This window comes from Narcine bancroftii, chromosome 4 (assembly GCF_036971445.1).
Source record: "Narcine bancroftii isolate sNarBan1 chromosome 4, sNarBan1.hap1, whole genome shotgun sequence".
NCBI lineage: Eukaryota > Metazoa > Chordata > Chondrichthyes > Torpediniformes > Narcinidae > Narcine > Narcine bancroftii.
This window is the reverse complement of record NC_091472.1, coordinates 45,878,583-45,897,046: the sequence shown is the minus strand read 5'-3', so window position 1 is coordinate 45,897,046 and position 18,464 is coordinate 45,878,583. Positions and strand designations below refer to the sequence as shown.

The window sequence follows — 18,464 nt, the reverse complement described above, 5'->3', positions numbered from 1 at the left end:
TGTACAGGGGTCGAAATTTATGCATACAGAACTTTGAACATTCTTCCTTTTGTATTTACTTTATTGTGAATGAAGTTTATGTTTGGTTGAGGTTCAACGTTCATCTTATTTGTAGCATTGAGAAAATGATAAATATGTGTAAAGCCCAAAATAGTTGCTTTTGAAAATAGCTTTATTCCCATAGACATTTGAGTGCAGGAGTACGGTTTGAACCCAAAGTTGTAGGTCTTCAAGCTACAGGTCCAAGTGCAGAAATCCCAGCACCCAGCATCACAATGGGTTGAGGGTGATGCCATTAGAGGGGATGCCACCAAAATGAGTCATTTGGTTTCCAAAACCACGCGTGCTTGTCTGGAGCGCTGGAGAGAGGGGGAGGTGTGATGGTGTGGCGGATAGAGGAGGTCCATGGCAGGTAAGTCATGCCCTGCGCTGAGTGAATTCTTGAACGGTAGTTTGTGCTCCCCGCAGTTAACCTAATGATCCCCAACCGATTAGATCCCTTCTGATGCTGACCCTGAGGCAGTGCATCAGCTGCAAACATGTATTTTTGCAGCCTTATCAACATACACTGTACTCTCACAGGACAGTCATTCAGTGGTTTGGACATAATTTTTTTTTTAAATTTTTTTATTTTTCACACCATAAATCACATTAACCATGGTACACACTTTTTCCTTTTCACACATATACAGTGCCATTTTCTCCCCCCCCCCTCCTCCCATCCCACCCTCCCTACCTCCCCCCTCCCGTCCATTTAAGGTATACAATCTAGGATACATTAAACCAGTCAGACAATGTTGTCATTCAATAAAAATACACCAGAAATTCTACTGAGTCCATTCTTTTCATTTCCTTTTCCTTCCATTAACTTAGGTAATGATTGTCCCCGGTAGGTTTTCGCTATTGTATTTAATGTAAGGCTCCCATATTTGTTTGAATATTTCAATATTATTTCTTAAACTATATGTTATTTTTTCTAATGGAATACATTTATTCATTTCTATATACCATTGTTGTATTTTCAAATTATCTTCCAATTTCCAGGTTGACATAATACATTTTTTTGCTACGGCTAGAGCTATCTTAACAAATCTTTTTTGTGCATCCTCCAAATCAATTCCAAATTCTTTATTTTTTATGTTACTTAGGAGGAAGATCTCTGGATTCTTTGGTATATTGTTTTCTGTTATTTTATTTAATATCTGATTTAGATCTTCTTTCCCAAAATTTTTTTACTTTCTCACATGTCCAGATTGCATGAATTGTTGTTCCCATTTCTTTTTTACATCGAAAACATCTATCAGATACTGTTGGGTCCCATTTATTTAACTTTTGAGGTGTAATGTATAGCCTGTGTATCCAGTTATATTGTATCATACGTAACCTCGTATTTATTGTATTTCTCATCGTTCCGGAGCATAACTTCTCCCATGTTTCCTTTTTTATCTTTATATTTAAATCTTGTTGAGACAAGTGGTTTATGGTCTGATTCCACTTCAAGAGCTTGTCCATAAATGTACTGATGGGACCTTTTGCTTGCATAAGTGCTGGCAAGAAGCTCTTTCTCTATCTGCATAGTTGGCTTCTGCACGTCAAAGTCCTTGATGCACAGGTTGCCATTTGTCCTCATGCTGCTGCAGTAGTACTGCTCCAAAGTCATGTCAGGATGCATCAGATGAGATCCTGATGCACCAACCAGATCATAAAATTTTAGTACAGGCTCTTCTGTTAGGATTTTTTTGAGTGTCTAGAAGCACCTCTTCTTACTCATGTGACCAAATCCACTCATTTTTCTGTTCAAGGAGTCACCTAAGTGGTGCTGACACAGTCGACAGACGGAGGATGAACAAGGCCTTCTCACCTCCTTTTTGTTTTGGGGCCTCACAAAATATTTAATGGCTGATGTCTTTCTTGGATCAGGCTTCACTCCCTGTTCAAATATGACATCTCCTATGAAGGTCGGTGTCTTTATGCCAAAATCACATTTCTTTATTTAATTTCAAATTGACATTCCATGTCTTAGTAGCGCATCATGTTCATTCCTGGTGGACCCCCATACAATGATGTCATCCATCATGGTCTCAACTCCAGGTATACTTTCAATGATCATGTGGATGACATGATTATGGTAGACTTCTGGTGTTGTCGAGATCCAAAGTGGTAGTCAAAGAAAGCGGTATTTTCCTTGTGGAGGATTGAAAGTGCGTAGTCTCGAACTTGCCTCCTCAAGCTTCATCAATAAAATACATTCACAAGCGTTCAGGAAATCTTCATTGTCTCAATGTTTTGAGCTTGGGTCAAATTAAAGTTTTAATCAAACTGTGTCAGGTTAAATATCATGAGAGGAGAATAGCAATAGCAGCAGGGAAATGGGACTCATGGTAGGCCAATGTTCAATGGCTTCAGCTTTCCAAATGCTATATGTTAAGTAATTTTATCTGATCTAGTCCTAAGCAATACAAGCACCCCCAACAGCACAGAGGTAGTTGTATGAAGATAGAGGTGGTTGTGAGATGAAGCTGGAAGTTGTCAGAGAACATACTGAACCTGATGGTGCGCCTTTGAATTACAACTGTGAGAAGCAGAGGATAGATGAGAAATAACATGAGGCCAAGAATAGAACCTTTGGGGTCTTGGAAGTAATGTTTTATTGATGGGAAAAAGCTATTAGAGTAGATTACTAGCTATATTTCTCATTTTCTAAGAGCAAATAATTCCAAATTATTAGCAATTTAATTTTTTTTTCTCCAAAGGCAGCTGTTATGAAAGGATACAAGATTGTTTTAGATTGACCTCTTTTGATTTTCTTCCTTAATATAAACACACATCTCCCTTGATTAATTTAAGCAATTTTAATAATCTTTCTCTGTTATTTTTCTACTCTCCCGAGGCACTGACTTGTAATGGGCTACAGTTTAAAGAGTGTTGTCCTTTATCAGGTGAACCTGGTTATGACATCACAGCCAAGCTTCATTTTGCCCACATAATAGCCACAGACAAGCAGTTTCCTGCAAGGATCACTGGATAATGATCGGAAGTAGTTATTATGATTGATTTCCCCCCCTTCCTAGCTTGGGGACATAGATCATTTGCTGTCAACCTTGATCACCATCTTTGCTAAAATTAGCCAATGTTACATGTATTGAAGTTTTTGATCTTCAAGGATCAACATAATTATTCAGTAAATTTCTGTTTATTTCACTCTAAACTGACATCAACATACCTTTCCATCCCTGCATTAGCTGGCAATTTTAACAGTTTCCTCCTCTCATCACCTCTCCATCAAATCTGCCGTTGTCACCTCTCCTCTTGATAATCCAGTAATTGACTGCAGTGGCCCATTTTCAATTTTCCTTTTCACCTTGATTGCTCTGTAAACTTCAAAATTTGTACATGTTGTACCAGGAATTCTTTGTGCACTGCTTCTCAACCTGACCCTTGTCATTGGCACAGAAGCATTCCTAATTAATTTCTGCATTAACATGCTACATCATTGTGAAGCAGGCAATCTATCCTTTTTTTTTAGCTTTATCAATGTCTGGAGAGTCTAACATAAAGTCATGCAACATGGAAACTTCAACTCATCCTGAGCCCATGCCGACATCAAGCACCCATTACTTACATCGAAATTGGCTGAATGGGAGAAACAGAGAGTGGATGATTGCTTCTCAGAGTGGAGGCCTGTGATGAGTGGTGTGCCTCAAGGATTGGTGTTAGGACCATTGTTGTTTGTTGTCTATATAGATGATCTGGATGATAATGTGTGAAATTGGATCAGCAACTGGAAAAATGAGACAGAAAATGGCAGATTGACTTTAATGTAGACAAGTGTGAGGTGTTGCATTTTGGAAGGACAAACCAATTAGGACATACACAGTAAAAAGTATGGCCCCCCGAGGAGTGTGGAGTAACAAAGGAATCCAGGAATACAGATACATTATTCCCTGAAAGTGACATCACAATGTAGAGTGGGTTGTAAAGAATGTTTTTGGCATCTTGGCCTTCATAAATCGAAGTATTGAGTTCAGGAGTTGGGATGTTATGGTGAGGTTGTATAAGACATTGATAAGGCCAAATTTGGAATATTATGTGCAGTTCTGGTCACCAAACTGCAGGAAGGACATCAATAAGATTGAGAGAGTGCAGAGAAGACTTAATAGGATGTTGCTGGGTTTTCAGGAGTTGAGTTACAGGGAAAGATTAAACAGGTTAGGACTTTATTCCTTGGAGTGTAGAAGAATGAGCGGTCATTTAATAGAGGTTTACAAAATTCTGAGGGGTATATGAGTAGTCTCTTTCCACTAAGATTAGGAGAGATAAATACAAGAGGATGTAGCTTGAAAGGTTTCGGGGGAATATTAGGGGGAACTTCACTCAGGTGGGAGTGTGGAACGAGCTGCCATCTGATGTAGTAAATGTGGGCTCACTCTTACATTTTAAGAATAAATTGAATAGATACATGGATGGGAGAGGACTGGAGGGCAATGGAATGGGTGCAGGTCAGTGGGACTAGTGGAATGATGTTTTGGCACAGACTAGGAGGGCCGAATGTCCTGTTTTCTGTGCTGTAGTTTTCTATGACTAAACTTCGACACTCATTTTGTTTTGTTCTCCCAAGATTCCCATTAACTTTCCCCAGATTCTAATATTCATCTACGTATTAGTGACCATTTGCAGTCGGCAATTAATCAACTGACCTGCACACCTTTGGGGGTTGAAAACTGGAACATCCAGAGGAACATAATCCTGCTGTCTCTTGATATTGATGCCAATTTTTAATTTAATTATATTCCTGTGTAGTACCTAAGGACACTTTCTACATTGGCAGTTCCATATAAATAGTTGTTGTTGTTGTTGTTGCTTAGATACCCACTAAGGTAGTCAGAATTATTTATGCACCATTTATTTGTCAATAGTATTATATACATTATGACTCTAAACAACATGTCTTTCTGTGAAATGTTCATTTGAAGACATGGTCTCCAATTACTGACAGAGATCTAAAACAAAGTTGAAAGCAAAATTAAATATTATTCTCTCTTTTGTAACATCTTTTTAATCTCACACTTTCCTCTCATTAACTTTCCATCAATGATCTAGCATTTTCTGCTTTGGAAGATGCATAGCATCTGAATACCTAAGGAGAGACAATGCTATTTGTTTTTGCATCATAGATCAGTGGCAATAGAAATTCACCATTACAATTGTATCTTCAAAATTTTTATTAATAACTATTAATAATATATCTTACTTTAAACTTAACCTCCACTGTGCCCAAATGTATAATTGCATATGTGTGGATCACCCAAACCGTTTTACAGTTTAGGCACAATTCTGAAAAGTCAATTCAAAGTTCAGTCTTTGAAATCTTGTGTTGAAACTCAAAATCTTTAAACTGATGTTCAGAAGTAATTATGTAGTAGGAGGGACACCGAGTCATCAGACTTCTCAAAATTCACAAATTCTTGATGAGTTGCTTCATAGAAATGTTTCTTCATACAAGTGATTTATTACCATTCCACCCTTGTGTAGAGGTTAGGGAACTTGTGACTTTCCTGATGCAATGCTTCCATGAACCCAGGTAAGGGTTAAACAAAATGACCATTAAAATGATCACAAACCAAATACAAGCATGATCTTACTTTCATTTCCCAAGTACAGGTTAGTCAAATGGCCACAGCATCACTGATCTCTCCTGACAAAGAGAAGAAGCTGAAGTGATCATCTTCCTCCGAAGTCACTTTAATTCTGTCTTTAGAAGACTTTTCTGATGAACTAAAATGTTGTCTTTTTTCAGACATCTTTAATCACATGAATTGCTTGAGCAATACCTGGTTCTTAGTTTTAATTTCCAAAAAGCACAAATCCTTCTATTTAAACAGATGCCCTTCTTAACAAACATTAATTGTTTCAATATTTCAATGGACAAATAAACAAGCTATTTTGTGACTTTGAAGTAACTGATAGGCTGGCTCCAGAATGTTGTTATCTGTGTGCCTTCCCCTATTCCAAATCCCCACAGTAACTCTCTAAAATATAAATATATATAAAAAATGAAGATTAAGAATAACATAAACCTGTAACAATCACATATTCAGAAACCTTTCAGAGAGTAGGAAGGAAGAAAGGAAGGAAGGAAGGAAGGAAGGAAGGAAGGAAGGAAGGAAGGAAGGAAGGCCAGATATTGCTTTCTCAGACTCAGAATCAGGATTTATTGTTATGAACAAGTCATGAAATTCAGTGTTTTGTGGCAGTGTCATAGAGCAAACATACATATCAAAATCATCTTATGACATTACTATAAAAAGTAAAATAAAATAATAATAACAATAATCGTGAATTGCTTTTTGGATATGATTTCTCATATTTGAAAGTAATGTGGTTTAAAATTTTAAATAAAGTATTTTAAAAAAACAATAATAGGGCATGAAAAGTGTCAGTGTCGTTAGTTCATTGCTGATTCAGGAATCTGACGGCAGCAGGGAAGAAGCTGTCCTTGTGCCGCTGAGTTCTCGTCTTTAGACTCCTGTACCTTTACTCCAATGGTAGCAAAGTGAAGAGGGCATGGCCTGGGTGGTGGAGTCTTTGAGGATAGAGGCTGCTTTTTTAAGACATTGCCTCATGTCGATGTCCTCAATGGAGTGAAGTCTGGTGCCTGTGATGTCATAGGCCAGGTTAACAGCCCTCTGGAGTTAATTCTTGTCCTGAGAGTTGGTGTCTCCATACCAGGCAGTGATGAAACCAGCCAGAATGTTCTCCATGGTACACCTGTAGAGGTTTATGAGAGTCTTCGGTGACAAACCAAATTGCCTCACAAAGTATAGCCATTGAAGAGCCTTCTTTGTGATTGCATCAACATGGAGGCTCCAGGGCAGATCATCTGAGATGTTGACACCCAGGAATTTAAAATTCTTGACCCTCTCCACTACTGAACCATCGATGAGGACTGGTTCATGTCCTCCTGACTTCCTCCTGAAGTCCACAATCATCTCCTTGGTTTTGTTGATGCTGAGCTCAAGGTTCTTGTTGTTACACCATCCATTGAGCTGATCTATCTCCCTCCTTTATGCTTCCTCATTGCCATTTGTGATTGTCCCGGCAACCTTGGTGTCATCGGAAAATTTGTAGATAGCATTGGAATTGTGCCTGACCACACAGCCGTGGTTGTATAACGAGTAGAGCAGTGGGCTAAGTACACATATTTGAGGTGAGCCTGTGTTGTTGATAGTCAGTGAGGAGGAGATGTTGTTTCCAATTCGTACTAACTGTGATCTTCCAATGAGGAAGTCAAAAATCCAGTTGCAGAGTCGGGGGTGGGGGGTGGTGTGCAGAGACCCAGAGTTTGGAGTTTCTTGACTAACAGTGTTGGAAATGTATCAAAATTAATATATTCTCATGGATACAATACCTCTTTCAGATTCTTCCAATACTATTACTGCTGAAATTCTTTCAAAATCTAATTAAGTTCATTAGGAAGTTTCTTTGGATAGGTAAGTTAGCCAGAATCTCCATGAAAAAAAAACTTGGAAATATCATATGGGAGGACTACAACTCCCAAATTTTAAATATTACTATTGGGTGGACAAGATGAAATTTGTCACTTCTCTCTTTGATGAAAGAGACAAGACTTCATGGGTTGAAATTGAACTGCACAAAGTCAGAGAGAGAGAGAGTAGCAGAAGATTTTATATATAAATGGGATACAAAATCTATTTCTGGTTGAAAGGAAGCACCATAAAAAGCATATTTTGAATATTTAGCATAAATTGAACAATTTAATTTGATCAGAAAGCAAAATGCCCTTGATTTAAAATAGATTAATTCTTTTAAGAATGGATAATAAAATTCTACATACATGGTCCTGTAAATGGATCGGATATGTAGAAGATTGTTATGTACAAGGGCAATTAATGTCATTTGAACAGTTAAAAAATAAATGCAATATTCATAATAATACAATCTTCTGCTACTTTCAATTAAGAGCTTTTATCAGAGATGAATTAGGACTGATCGTGATTCTACCAGCGTGCAATGAAATGGAGATTCTGATTTGAAAGGTGAGCACAAAGACATTCACTCAGTAATGATTTTCTACTTCAATCAGGCGCCCCTAAGCGAGAGTTATATAAATCAAATCAAAGATGGGAATCAAACTTAAATAATAGTATTGATGGTAAGAACTGGTCAGGACTGCACAACTAGTATAATTAATGTAAGGTATAGCCTGGTGCAATATAATTTTTTGCATCAGCTATATCTTTCCCCACAGAAGTTGCATAAATTAAATCCTAATATATCGGATATATGCTTTAGATGCAAGGAAGAAACAAGTACTTTTTTTACATTCTACCTGATCATGCTCTAAAGTGAAACCCTTTTTGGAAAATTTAAGAATTTTATTAAACCAGATTATTTGGAAACAATTGCTACAATGTCCAGAATTGTTTCTCATTGGAAATATTGTGGACATAAGGTTGTCCAAGTATCAATTAGAATTTCTTAAAGTTGCATTGGCAATGGGCAGGAAATGTATTGCAGTTACCTGGAAATCTGATTCCCTTCAGGACATAACCCAATGGAATGCAGAAATGCATAGTTGTGTTTCTCTGGAGAAAATGACTTACAATTTAAGAAAGAAGTATAATATGTTTTTGCAGGTATGACAGCCATCTTTGCTCAATGTAGGATTGAATATTTAAGATACTTCTTTGTTCTTTCCCATATTTGAGATCCAGGCAAGAAAATTAGTTGGACTTTCTGGAGTGGTTCCAGATCCCAACAGCTCTTCTTTTTTCCTTTTTTTTTCTTTATTTATTTTTCTTCACTCACATTATTTTTTTTCTCTTCTGTTTACTATTCTTCTTCTATATTTTTCTTCACTCACCTTATTTTTTTCTTTTCTGTTTACCCTTTTTCTTCTATCATGGGGTTTTGTTTGGGAATAATGGACAGCCTGTATCAATGCTTCTTTCTTTTTTTTTCACTTTATTTTATGTATTTGTAATGATTTATTCTTGATACTTGTTTGACTGCAAAATTAAAATAAAATATTAAAAAGGAAGTTTTCACATGCTTTGTCACCAAGCAGTGATTCATGTTCATCTGGGACTACTGTGAAGTTGAGATGATGCTCTTTATCTTTAACTTCCACCTTGAGTTTATAGGTAACTTTTGTGTCGATGCTCTGTCCATTGTAAGCTCTGAGCAGTGCAGGATTTGCATGGATGTATGGATTTATCTTCATTGTCCTGAAGTCATGCTCACAGATCAAATTGATCTTTGCCCCATGTCCAGCTTGATCTTTGCCCCATGTCCACCTTGAAAGGAATATTTGTTCTATTTGTGTGGAATGACACAGTCCACTTGTCCTGGTCGACTCTGTTCACACTTGGCTATTCAGTGTCGGATTGTTTCCCACAAATTGGATAGCTCTTTCAAAGTGGTAACATGATTATAATGGTCACTTGATGCAAATTAGTCAATTTGTTCATGAAAAGCTGTTGAATATTAATCAGTAACAAAACTGCAAATGAGAATCTCTGAGCCTCTCAAGTCATCATAAAATAGGTCAGGACCAGTTTCATTCAGATCGCAATGCTCTGTAAAGCAGTGCCACCATTTGATAAAACATTAGGGCAGCACAGTTGGTGCAATGTTGTTACAGCGCCAGTGATTGGGACCGAGATTTGAATCCCGCACTGTCTGTAAGGAGTTTGTATAATCTTTCCATGTCTGCATGGGTTTCCTCTTGGAGCTTCAGCATCCTCCTAGCATTCGAAATGTACCATGGGTTGTATGTCAATTGGGTGTAATTAGGCGGCATGGGCTCCTGGGCCAAAATGGCCTGTTACCGTGCTGAATATCTAAATTATTTCACTGAGATACTGTGGGGTTGGTTTGACTTCTCCAGGTATCCAGCTCAAATATTTCATTTAAACTTGATGTTTCAACTTTTAGGCAAGTATACTATTGATTATGGAGCTGAGATAGATAGATGTAGATGATGTGGAGATCAACAAAATGTAAGATAAACAGGCTGAGTAATCTCTGCTTCAATTCAAATAAGAATCCTGCACCTGTTTTCATCTTATTTATATTTGCAGGCATTCAATGTAACTCCCATCACCTCACTAATTGTTTCTAATGAACCAACCAGACCAGCAATTTGGAAATATAATCTTGGATCAAAGCACTTGGAGCTGGACGTTTTATACCTATTGGTTGGATGTGATAAACTAAATTGTTTTACTTTAAAATGGGGATACATTGGTGATGGTATTTGCTTGATTTTTTTTACTGGTTGTCAAAACGACTTGTTGAATTGATATAAATAAATAATATATTTTTATTTATACAGCAATTTTTAATGATCTCAGGATGTCCCAAAATCAGTGAAATATTTTATTTCATCATGTGCTCTAGGAACAAGACAATGATCCACTAAACAGTTCTGATTTGGACAGTGTCCAGTTTCTGGCATGTTGTTACAGCTGTATCAGTTGTGGGGAGTGGTGAACCCATCGCTAATCTCCTGCTTTAAACCTGTAATTGGTGGAGAGGATTTGAGAGGTTAGGAGGTGAGCCACTTATCACAGAGTGTACAGTCTCTTCTTGTTATGTTGTTAGAGTACTAATGTCATTAATTAAATAACTTACACTTTTCAAGGTACCAATCTGTCTCAGAAAAATTCTGTTCCTGATTATCTTAAGTCTTGCTCAAAAGAACTAACACTGACCCAATGCTCATTCCACTGAGGGATGAGGCTCCAATCATTTATTTGAAGACTCTCTAAACCCTTTGTAACCTTTTACTGCTGATCCAGTTATTTCTGGTTCTGGTGCCAAACTTCATCAATATTTTTGACCATCTGCTCTGGGATTTGTAGTGGAACTTGTCATTACTAGAGTTTCCAATTTACTAGAGTTTACTAGGCACTGCAGTCTCCATCTTCCTGCATGATGGCAAAAAGGGTGATGATTTCCCATAGATCCTAGTTCTCATTTACTATAATCTATATTTACCGTATATTTTGGTTTACAAGTCTACCAGCAGATAGGTCGACCCCCTCTCCCCTTTTTTAGCCTCATTTTAATGGTTTTATGGTTTATCTAGCATATATTGACCATCAATTTTGAGCTGTCCGTGCCTCCCAGCAACAACCCAATATTTTTTTAAAAATACCCAATCATCAAGTAACAAAGCCGTAAGTTACCATAAGCAAGTAAACAAAACCTCAGCCTACAGGGCAGGGGTGGCGACATCATTCTCCCAGTGAGAGCAGGAACCTTGGACCTACGTGACAGGAGCGGCGACCTAGTTCTCTACAGCAGGAGCAGTGACCTTGAACTCCTGGCTGGAGCAGGAACCTCCTGCTAGAAGAACGAGGTCGCTGCTCCTGCTCCAGAGAATGGGGTCACTGCTTCTACCACGTGGCAGAAGTGGCGAACTCATTCTCTAGGCAGGTGCGGCAACATCGACCTACATGGCAGAAGTGGCGACTTCGGCTTACCAGGCATGAGCGGTGACCTCGTTCTCCTGGCAGGAGCGGTGATCTCAGGATCTTGGCTAGGAGCTGGGACCTTGGGCTCTATAATTGTAGAATGTCTGGCTGGGTTATGGTGGTGCCTGGCCGTGGGGAGATGTTGGGGAACTGCAGTCCAGGGTCAACTGATATGCCGAATCAGCGTCAAACAGTTTTTGATCTGATTGTAAGGTCTCAAATGTATATCTGACATATCAGTCGACCCCCATTTTTTGAGTGATTTTTGAATGTTTTACATCTCGATTTATATGCCAAAATATATGGTATTTTTTAAATTGTTTTGTAATTAATATGATAATACCCTTCAAAAGGCATTCAGTCAAGTTTGCTTATCTAACCAATGGGGTGGAAATTTGTCGAATGACTTGGTTGTATCAGTTATGAATCTGCCCAGGCCATAACTTGAAACATGAATCTGCCTTTTATTGTGTGATCCCAACATTAAGGTCTCAGCGGCAGCACTGTGGTGCAGTAGTTACGACAGGTGCTACACAGCTGTAGTCTTAATCCTGGCCTCTGGGCCTATCAAATGGTGTGGTGCACTTTATGTGCAGGTACATAGTAATAAGAATTAATGGGCATACAAAAGAAAATAAGGAGCAGAGTTACATGGAACTAAGAAGGGGGAATAGGGCTAATGGCACTGCACTATTCGGAGCTAGCTAGCATGAACCCAATGGGTGAAATACTGTGTGAAAAATGAGTAAGCTATGGTGAATAACAATGGGAAGCAGCCGAGTGAAGAGCACCTGAAATGGGAAGGTTGCGCTGATCGCTGACAAGGAGAATTTACATGTAAGGAGGGATTCAAAGAGGAAAGGCTTGGGAAGGAGGTTAAATCTCCACTGAGAAATCACTCTGATGCTGGAGTGGAGAAAGTCCAGTGAGGATTCATGGCTACAAAGGCACTTCAGTATTTCATCTCCAGAACACTCTCTAGCTTATTTTTTCAATGTGCTTCCAGAGTAATAAAATATTGTATATATTTCATGACCTGCACAAGGTCTTAATAAGCAACTCCTAATGTTTAGACAGTCAGGAATAAGCACCATAACATCTGAAACATGGATAAGTTCTCCCAACCTGCTGTGTGATCAAGATGGGATTAAGCTTGATAATGGCTCTGTGTTCTATGTCTAATCATTTGCATTGTTTTATTGGGGTGTTGTTGGGTGAGTCTTTGAGTTTCTAGCTCAGTGCTTCTCAACCTTTTTCTTTCCACTCACATACCACTTTAAATATTCGCTATGCCATAGCAGCTCTGTGATTAGTAAGGGATTGCTTAAGGTGGTATGTGGGTGGGAAGGTTTGAAAACCACTGTTTTAATTGTACCTAATTGACTCGTTATGTGCACGGTTTCATAACTCCAAAGGAAATGGGCCAATGACAATTTTTCTCAAGCAAAATATTTCAGTAACAATTAGGTCTAGAACAGTAATTCTCAACCTTCCCTTCCCATTCACATACCACTTTAAGCAATCCCTTACTAATCATGGAGCACTTATGGCATAGGGATTAATTAAAGTGGTATGTGAGTGGAAAGAAAAAGGTTGAGAATCACTGTTCTAGCCGGGCGTCCAGAATGGTTACCTCTGTTGTATCTCTGGGTTGGAACTCCTGAGGCTATAAAGGATGCTACTCGCTGATTGGTGTCACATTTAATGAAAGCACAGTGCAATGATGGGCCCAGGATCATGGACCTGTTATTGTGACATTTTAAACACTTCCACATTTTTACAGCATTGGAGGTCAATTTCACTCTTGTCTCCCTGGTTCCTACAAGTTCAGTTTATTGTTTGTGATCTTTTGATTTCTCTTTTTATATGCCTTGTGTCTGTGTTTTGTTCATGTCTATATTTCCTCAAGAATTTGCTATGAATATTTCTTTTAAATTTATACCCAGAGTGATAGGCTTGTTCCATTAAATGTAGAAATCCATAATTTCTATCTCTGAAGTATTCAGACAATTTATAGATACTGCTGGAGAATCTTTTATCCTCACCCACAAAAAAAGCTAATTTGTTGCCAAAGCCTATATATTTGTTCTAATTGTTGACATTTTAAAATACAGTTAAGTTAGATATGGTGAGAAAATAAACTGCAGTTCATGAAGTAGTGAATTGTTTTGTTAACCATTGTACCCATTTATCACTTAATGGTATCTTTCAGAAAAAAAAGATTAATGGACACATTATCTAACTGGTACAATAGGGTTGGGACAGGGGATTGTGGATTGGAAAATATTGCTCCAGTTGTCAAGTTTGTGCCAATGGTCCATTAATGCCGAGTATGATTTTATAGCAAGCTTTTCATCCTGGTCTAAAAGTGGTCTCACTGAAGGGAATCTACACCACATGTGCAGGAAATACGTTGCAGAGAAAGTAATGCACAGAAATTGGTGACTCAACTCACCCAAACCACACCAATGTTCATGTTTCACAACCTCCTCCCTTGTTTGTCTAACTCCATCTGCAAGGCTCACTCTTCCTTTCCTCTCAAACTGATCACAAACAGTGCTCTCCTTAATGTTTGAGACAGACACTTTTGACCTTTATTTGACCCTGTGCTCCACAGTTTAAAATTTGTAATCAAACAATTCGCATGTAATTGAAGTGCACATTCGAGTTTTTATTCAAGGTTATTTGTATATATTTTGGTTTGACCACGTAGAAATTACTGCACTTTTTAGGCATAGTCCCCCCATTTCAGGGCATCATAATGTTTGGGACATTTGGTTTCACAGATGTTTGTGAGTATTAAGGAATGTTTAATTGCTTCATTGGTGCAGCTATAGAGAGCTAGGTTTGCTTCTAAGCTTTTGATCATCTTTGGAATCTGTATTTGCCATTTTTCAATATGAGGACCAGAATTGTGCCAATGGAAATCAAAGAAGCCATTATGAGGCAGAAAAACAAGAATGAAACTGTAATAGAAATCACCAAAACCTTAGGATTACCAAAGTCAACATTTTGGAACATCATTAAGAAAGAGTGTACTGGTGAACTCAGTAATCACAAAGGGGCTGGTTTTCCAAGGAAGACCCTCCACTGCTGATGAGAGAAGAATTCTCATCATAATGAAGAAAAATCCCCAAATGTATGTCCGACAGATCAGAAACACTCTTCAGGAGGCAGGTGTGGATGTGTCAGTGATGACTGTGGGCAAAAGACATCATGAGAAGAAATACAGAGGCAACACTGCAAGATGCAAACCACTAGTTAGCCACAGAAAGGATGGCCAGATTACTGTTTGCCAAGAAGTTTTAAAAGATCCCGCAGAATTCTGGAAAAGCATCTTGTGGATGGATGAGACCAAGATTAACCTGTATCAGAGAGATGGCAAGAGCAGAGTGTGGAGATATAAAGGAACTGCCTAAGATCCAAAGCATTTAGGTAATTGTTTGATCACAATGTCAAACTGTGGAGCACAGGGGCAAATAAAGGAAGAAAGTATCTTTGTCCTAAACATTATGAAGGGCATTGTAAATTAATGCATCTATTTCAACTGGCTTTTGGAGTCCTCTGTACTGTGTTATCCTTATTCGTATCTTGTCCACTTCAAATAAAATAATAAAGTTGATCAAGCAAGATTTTCTTATTGAAAATCAATGCAGATTATTTTATTATATAATAGTTTTTAGGTAATGCTTTAAACATACCCTCTACTTTCTTTGCCATTATTGTACATTTTATTTACCCTAGATTGGGACGCAACCTCTTTTGGACACAATTGTGGGTTGGTAAATTTTTGACCTATCTCTATTAATCTGGATTCATTGAGGACCTCTTAAATGTTCAAGACATTTTTGGCATTTAAACAAATCATAAATATGCATTTTTAGTTTAGCTGTTATATTTTTTTGTTAAACATATATAACTGACAGTGAACTGTAGAGACCGAGATACACCTAACTGAAACAGATGGAGAACCATAGTCTAAGATGCCTTCAATGTACAAAGAAATCCATCAGGTATCTTACCTGAAGATCTTTAGCCCAACCTTTTTGTATTTATTAGTTGTGAATGCCCCTATTTCTCTAACTACCTGAACCAATGTGAACACAGACACAAAAGATGAATGAAAATCATTGCATTGGAAGGCCTTTCATGTCTTGCCAAAATAAGACCAATTGCACTTTCTGACATTCACTTAAAGGCCTGGGAGGACATTGGTCATTCTTGTTTCAATGGAGACAGGATTTCAGCCCTTGGTTTTAATGACTTGAGGATGATCGGCAGAGCAGGTTACATGGGCTGAATGACCAACACCTGCATTCATTTCTTGTATTCTTGTATGCTCTAACAACACGCGTCAGGAGACACTTAAAAAGAAAGAAGTGTCATGCTCCCTCTATTGGTTTTGTTTACTTTTCTTGGTTGAGTTAAAAGTATAATAATTAATTGCACAATATTGTGGCCACCATTTGAATATCTTGTCCTCTCTGAAATGTCACTAACATTGCTAGAAAGCAGTGAAATACAAATCTCTTGACAGACATTATAACCCTGGAAATGCTTGGCTCTGGCAGCGATCGTTAGAAGCAGGCACCAGTGACTTGCTGAGTTCAAGCTGAAAGGTTTTTATTCCCTAAATTATCCTACAAGCCTTAACGAAGTAGTGTTCTTTGATCTAGAATCCAGCTGAGATTTCATTCAATAATATGTGGGGATATATGGAGACAAACATCAGGAATAATTGCCAAAGAAGCCACATGCTTGCTAAAATTGACTTGTTAGTCCGAAATCAATTTGCCTAAAGTACCAGAACCTTATGGTGTTTACCCTAAAATACAGTCAGAAATTTTAAGAAAGATATTTGTACATTTTGAAATGATGTGTACCTTCACATACATGCTTATTTCTGGCTATGACATTTACATTTAAAATTTATTTTAAATTTAAATTCAGACATACAGTACAGTAACAGGCCTTTCTGGCCCATGAGGCAGTACTGTCCATTATACTCTATTAACCTACAACCCCCATACATTTTGGAGGGTGGAAGGAAACTGGACATGGGAAGAACATACAAACTCCTTACAGGCAGTGCCGAATTTGAACCCTGGTTGCTGGCGCTGTAACAGCTTTGCGCTAATTGTTACACGAACCATGCTGCTATGTTTTTAACTAAAAGTATGTTTTTCTCTTTTACCCCATTCTGATGAAGAGTCTTCCACCTGAAACATTATCTCTATGACCTGCTGAGTGTTTCCTCCATTCTTTATTTGTACCATAGTTATGGATCCAAACACCTGTCAATCGAAATTTTTGACTAAGTGTTCATATTTTCAAACTGCATGCCCATCCAGGGCCTGCTGACCCTATTTTACCTCATTGGGCCAAAACCAAGGCAAGGAAAGAAAATAATTTTATCCAAGTGCGAAGGTCTGCCATTTGAAACTTGTCTTGCTCTTTATACAAATGTACATGACTTCACTCAATGCGCACAATCCCACAGCTTGAACTAGACCTCACATGCCATCTGATTTTGTTCTTATTAACATATTGCAATCTGAAAAGGAAACCAGTGGCGGGCAGCTGAGAATCTGAAACCCCCTAGGAGGTTTTCCAAATTTAGTACTGAAGGAAGAGCAATGGAAGCAAGTGGAAGGTGTCAGACTCCAAATTTTACTGGCTGTCCACCAGTACTAGGACTTCCTGGTATGCTAAGTGCAGCACAAGTGTCTTGACATTCACCTCCCTCCAGTTTCTAATCCATTTAATGTTGACTAGTTAAGAGACATGGAATTGACTTTGATAATTCAGCAAGCAGAGGACACATGGTGCCAATGGACAAAGATTGTTTCATTACGTATAGTAAATATCACCATGGCTATGACCAGCCACAAGAGCTCCCCTGATATGAAGAACTCTCATGACTAGAGCTTCCCAGATCAGGAGTTTCTGCATTCCTGACTTATCTGGCATCTGATATATGACCGGAAGCCATTTTAAGCAGTGATGTGAGATGAACCACTCTTTACTGTGGAAGGAAATACATATCCTACTGGGAGCATCTTGGCCCAACAATTAAACCAGACGTTAAAAAAAGGGCATGATGTAAAGTGGGATTCTTTTCATAGGAACCAGTGTCAATGACAAGAATTTGGGGGAAATTATGGACAGGAGCTGAAACACCAGATTTGAATGGGCTAGTAGATGCCAGAAATTAGTCCACACATCCTTCCAGATTAGTTGCCTTCACACAGCCCCTGAAAATATGAAAGCATTTCTGCTTTGATAATTTTTGGAGCCCAAGGACATATAGAATGAAGAAATAGAGTCATCCCAATAAAAATATGTTGGGATACATTAATCTCAATGGACAACAAATATTTTGCTTCCTGAATATTTTGGGGTGTATTTTATGGATTTTGAGCTGCCCTATCACGAAAATCACCTTAAAATGTTTCTATCATTTTCCATTTTTTTTTTAGCTATAACCTATTTTATGATTTCCTGTCATATTTTAAAGTCTACTTCAAGAATACAAAACCATGTCATTGAAAATTCATTTTCTGCATTCATACATCAACTTTTTCCATGCTGATTTTGGTGCAGTCAATAACGAACATGGTGAAAGTTTCACCAGGATATTGCGACCATGGAAAAGCAGTATCCGGGCAACTGAAATCCATCAATGCCAGCCACTATTGTTGGACCCTGACATGAGCGGCATCAGTTGTTGAGTACAAATGAAAATCAGTGGCAAAACATTTTTAGGTCAGTTCAACTAATCCAATGTGTCAGTATCATTATGCAGTTAAACATGCTTAATTCAATTAAAGTTAATTTTGTGTTTCTCCAACTTTCTACCCTATGTAGCAAATCTGAAATGATCTTTGTGTTCAGCTTGAAGTTGTCTATCATAATCCCCAATTTTTTTTCAGGAAGCAAATCCTTTGAATAACATTTTTGTCC

At 38.1% G+C, this 18,464-nt stretch overlaps 1 long non-coding RNA gene across 2 annotated transcripts in view; it reads left to right on the top strand.

Moving 5' to 3' along the window:
• The first annotated feature begins 331 nt into the window (after positions 1 to 331).
• LOC138759827 (uncharacterized) overlaps positions 332 to 18,464 on the top strand; it is a 33,839-nt gene continuing 15,706 nt past the window's right edge. Inside the window, exon 1 of one of the 2 annotated variants that reach the window (XR_011355126.1) lies at positions 332 to 412. This is a non-coding gene — a long non-coding RNA (uncharacterized lncRNA). Of the gene's footprint in view, positions 413 to 7,976; positions 8,058 to 18,464 lie in introns of those variants that run through there. The other variant, XR_011355127.1, reaches the window with a different exon arrangement.